The sequence below is a fragment of the Papio anubis genome, chromosome Y, assembly GCF_008728515.1.
Source record: "Papio anubis isolate 15944 chromosome Y, Panubis1.0, whole genome shotgun sequence".
NCBI classification, from domain to species: Eukaryota; Metazoa; Chordata; class Mammalia; order Primates; family Cercopithecidae; genus Papio; species Papio anubis.
The window spans coordinates 3,642,210-3,647,480 of record NC_044997.1 but is presented as its reverse complement, the minus strand read 5'-3'; the positions used below and the strand labels follow the sequence as shown (position 1 = coordinate 3,647,480).

The window sequence follows — 5,271 nt, the reverse complement described above, 5'->3', positions numbered from 1 at the left end:
TTTTGTCCTTCTGACAGCAATTTGCTTTCTTTTAACTCAGCCTGGATAAAATGATCTCATTTTCTGGAGCACCCTCTTTACTTTCCTATTTATTCTTTCCCTGTCTATCCCTCCTGCTTCCTTGGATACCTCTTATAATCACCCCTCCCCTTCCACTAGCTCCTAATTAACTCTACAAGACTCACAACTTAACCCACTTTCTGTTAAATCAGTTCAATGCTTCCCTGACAAATTACTGTTGGCTACGTATCTCTCTATCAACCTCTGCTTACATTGCCAATCCCAATCTTACAAAAAACTCGGTCTTTACCAACTTAACCTACCACCCTCATTATGAAGGAAAAGATCCTTTCTGACTCCTAAATATGCAATCATTAGCTGACTTCCCCATCTCTGATAGGATCAATAATACACTAACAAGACATGCAATCCAACTTTTATGTTCTTACGTTTCCAACCTCACCTATTACACAAGGAATGAAAAGCCCATACACAGTCCTGTAAATACGAATACCATCTTAACTTTCCAAACCCCTTTATGCATCAAACACAAACTGTTATTGGGCTTGCCCCTGGGGAACCTACTACCCCATCACTGCAATTACAACCTATAAATTCAAGTCCCAACTGATCATAGTAACTTCCAAGTCACCTAAACAGCTCCATTCAGATGGCTTGTCTGCTTCCCAGGATCCCCCAAAATCATCACCTCCTCCTGCTTAACAAACAGTCCAGGTATTGTAATGGCAAATATACTTCCTGCATGAACATTCACCCCTGGACTCCTTGCAGAAGCATCCCCACCGCTAGTGAATGCCTTCTTATCCCCTCTTTCAACCACTCTCTCGAATGGTTCTTAGTAGATACAAAACGGTTTTTTCTCCAATGGAAAAATAGAACACAGGGAGCACTCAGTTTGCTCCCAACAGCCTTTCCCAGCCACTCACTGGAGCTACTTTGGCAAGTACTCTAGGAGTATGGGAAAATGAAAACAACAAACTGACATAACTTTCTAAGATACACAACCAGTTCTGTCTACCTAGCCAAGGTATATTATGTGGAACGTCAACCTTTACCTGCCTCCCCACTAACTGGACCAGCACCTGTACCTTAGTCTCTCTAAGTCCCAACATTAACATTGTGCCAGGAAATCAGACCTTATCAGTATCCCTCAAAGCTCAAGTCTGTCAGCGCAGAGCCATACAACTAATACCCCAACATACAGGGTTAGGAATGCCTACTGCTACAGGAACCAGAATAGCCAGTCTATCTACTTCATTATCCTACCACTGCACACTCTCAAAGGATTTCTCAGACAGCTTGCAAGACATAATGAAGTCTATCCTTACTCTACAATCCCAAATAGACTCTTTGGCAGCACTGACTCTCAAAGTCCTAGACCTCCTCACTGCTGATAAAGGAGGACTGCATCTTCTTAGGGGAAGAGTGTTCTTTTTACATTAGCCAGTCATGGATAGTACGAGATGCCACCTGGTGCTTACAGGAAAAGGCTTCTGAAATCAGAGAATGCCTTTCAAACTCTTACACCAACATCTGGAGTTGGGAAACATGGCTTATCCTCTTTCTAGGTCCCATGGCAGCCATCTTGCTGCTACTCGCCTTTGGGTCCTGTATTTTTAGCCTTCTTGTCAAATTTATTTCCACTAGAATCGAGGCCATCAAGCTACAGATGATCTTACAAATTGAACCCCAAATGAGTTCAACTGACAACTTCTACTGAGGACCGCTGGACTGACCTGCTGGCCCCTCCACTGGCATAAAGAGTTCTCCTCTGGAGGACACTACAACTGCAGGGCCCCTTCTTTGCCCCTATCCAGCAGGAAGTAGCTACAGCAGTAATCAGCCAAATTCCCAATAGCAGTTGGGGTGTCCTGTTTAGAGGGGGGATTGACAGGTGAAGACGGCTGGGCTTCTGGGTCAGGTGGGGACTTGGAGAAATTTTCTACAAGCTAAAGGATTGTAAGTGCACCAACTAGCGCTCTGTGTCTAGCTAAATGTTTGTAAATACATCAATCAGGGCTCTGTGTCTAGCTAATTCGCTAAGGGACTGGAAGAACTTTTCTATCTAGCTAAAGGATTGTAAGTGCACCAATCAACACTCTGTGTGTAGCGAAAGGTTTGTAAATGCACCAATCAGCGCTCGGTAAAAATGGACCAATCAGCACGCTGCAAAATGGACCAATCAGCACTCTGTAAAATGGACCAATCAGCTCTCTGTAAAATGGGCCAATCAACAGGATGTGGGTGGGACCAAATAAGGGAATAAAAGCACACCACCATAGCCACCAGCCCCAAGCCACTCAGGTGCCTTTCCATGCTCCTGAAGCTTTTTTCGGTGGTGCTTGGCAAAAAATCTTGCTGCTGCTCACTCTTTAGGTCAATTAGCTGTAACACTGTGAAGGTCTGCAGCTTCACTCCTAAAGTGAGACCATGAACCCACTGAGAGGAATGAACAACTCCGGATGTGCCGCCTTTATGAACTGTAACACTCACAGCGAAGGTCTGCAGCTTCATTCCTAAAGTCAACAAGACCATGAACCCACCAGAAGGAAGAAACTCTGGACATGTCTGAATATCAGAAGGAACAAACTCTGGACACACCATCTTTAAGAACTGTAACACTCACTGGAAGGGTCTGTGGCTTCATTCTTAAAGTCAGCAAGACCAACACCGCATCAATTCTGGACACAAGAGGACAGTACGACTAAGCTAGAAGAAATCTTGGGGACATGCAGTTTTTTCTCTACTTGCCATCCTCTTTCAAAAGAGGGTTCTGGGTCTCCGTCTTTTGTCTAGAGTTGCCTAGAACAAAAACAGACACCCTCAGCTGCTTCTCACAAGCCCACACAGGTGGCAAACAATCCCATATCCCTATATCGTCTCCACTGGGCTGTGTCCTTCACTGCTTCACCAAATTTGGCTCACGTTTAGTTTTTTTATTGCAACACAGCCTGGCTGCAATACAGATTAGATAATGACAGCCAATAGCCTGAAAATTGCACCTTTAACTTTCAGATTGTCAGGAATCTTGACAACTTCATAACCAGAAATGACAAATGGCAAGAGATTCTGTATATTCAGGCTTTCTTCTACTTTTATCTTTTTTTTTTAACAGCAAAGTTGGATATGTTTATTTTACACAAAGTACAATTCAGTATATGCAGAGAGGTACTCAGCATCACACTCATGATCAATATCCTCTTTATTTTCATTTGGTATGTCACTGAAAACCTGGCATACCACTTAGCTAAAAATCACATAAAAGACCCCCTAGAGAAATCAAACTGATGGTTTTTCCCCCCCAAAACGATTGATTTCCTCTTCATTAGTCAAATCTGATAGTGATATTCATTAATAAGGAAAACTAAAGTTTCCAAGTATCAACTCTGAACAGCAGAGACCCTAATCTGACTGTTATTAGCCACCAAGAACTCAGAGGAAAGAACTCAAGAAGAGACAAGCAACAGCACTATGAAAATTATAGTCTTTTCGGTGAAATTCAGTTCCACAGCTCTTTGAGCAAGGGTCCAAGACAATGGAGAGGCAGCAAAGCTGCTGGGAGGGCCTGTTTGCAGGCAAAAATGCGCTGGCTGTGCCTCACCCCGCCGTGTCCTTTACTGGCTTCACTTTAACTTGGTCCTCTGACTTTGGGTTGTAAACTTTACAGTTCCAAGAATCAATTTTGGTTGAACACAAGGGTAACATCCCCATTCAAAACAGAAATGTTCTCATGATATGAAGGCCATTCTGTAGACTGCATTTATATATGTTTATATTTATTTAAGCTCCTATGCGAGACAAAGTTTCCTTCCTCTTAGCAAGAGAATACTGCATCCAGCAACACTGCTTTGGCTAGCTCCTTTTCCTGTATGGCCTCATGTGTGCGGCAATTGAAGCGGCTATTTCTCCCTTCCTCTTATTCTAGCCAAAATAATCTAGGAATTCACCATCTGGTCCAACCAAGTACATTATTATTGTGTGATCCACTATGTAGTCTTCATCTTCGTCCTTGGGGCCAGGGCTGTAATACACTCTGTATGCTCTGGCCACTTGATCAACTTCTTCTCTCGTGCCAGTCAAGCCAACCAGTTTGGGAGAAAATTCTTTCACATACTTTGCAATGGCTTCTTTTGTGTCCCACCCTGGGTCAATGCTGATGAAAAGTAGAGTTAGATCTGGCAGAGTTGTAATGCTATCTATTTCATCCACGACTTGAATCATCTTTTCTAGTTCTTCTGGACAGACATCAGGGCAATGAGTGAAGCCAAAATAAATCAATAACCACTGACCCAAGTAGTCCTTGTCAGTTTTATGCTCCCCAGTATGAGTTGTGAGGGAAAATGGTCCCCCAAGTAAAGGCTTGCCGATCTGTCGCTGCCGTTCCTTCTCTAACTTCTCTGCCTTTCCTTTCTTCATGTACTTCATTCCAGCCAGTAAAGCTCCTCCAATAGCAAATGTGATTGCTAAAGACTTCCAGGAAACAGGCCCGGGCTTCCAGGGGCGTGTGGAGTCTCTGGGGCCCTTCTCCGACCACGGGGGTGGGGGTGGCGGCCTCACGGTGCTGAGGAGCCGGGTTCCTAAGCAGTAGCCAGGGAGCCCCAGGCACGCCACACCTCCGCTTGCCGCGCGCAGAAGCGCCTCAGCAAGACTCTCGCAGTTCCCTTGGCTGGGCCCCAAAGCTTGAGTCCACGAGGCAAGAAGCGCCAAAGCTGGCCACCCAGAGGCCGCATAACTCGTCCAGGTACTAGGACCAGCATCGCCATGAACTTTGGAGACCGGGTCTCTTCTACTTTTATCTTAAATCCCAATCCTCCTTGTGTTATTTTGTACCCCTCATGAAATCCTTTTAATAAAAACCTCCCTGGGTGTCTCCTTTTTCAAAAACTCCTATCCTCATCCCCCTGCATCCATTCCTGGTCCATCTGAACCCTCAGCCCCAGTGACCTCTCTTGTCCCCAAGCTTTCAGCCCAAAATCCTACTCCTCCTCCATTTGTTACCCATTCAAAAACCACCTCTGCCATTCTCCCTCTTCGGGAAGTGGCTAGGGTTGAAGGCATTGCTTGTATTCATGTCCTTTTCTCTGTGTCTGATTTGCCACAGATCAAGCAGCATCTGGGATGTTTTTCTGAAAATCCCTCTCATTATCACAGAGAATTCCTAGACATAACCCAATCTTTAATTTAATGGCATGACATTTATATAATTCTAACTTTCACTGTCATCCTTGATGAAGAGCACTGAGTTAAATT

At 44.4% G+C, this 5,271-nt stretch overlaps 1 pseudogene across 1 annotated transcript; it reads right to left on the bottom strand.

Annotated features, from left to right (window-relative positions):
- Window positions 1–3,131: 3,131 nt before the first annotated feature.
- On the bottom strand, window positions 3,132–4,802 carry LOC116272353 (annotated as a pseudogene). The gene has a single exon (XR_004181066.1). The product of XR_004181066.1 is annotated as a protein SCO1 homolog, mitochondrial pseudogene (transcript).
- Between the last annotated feature and the right edge of the window lie 469 nt (window positions 4,803–5,271).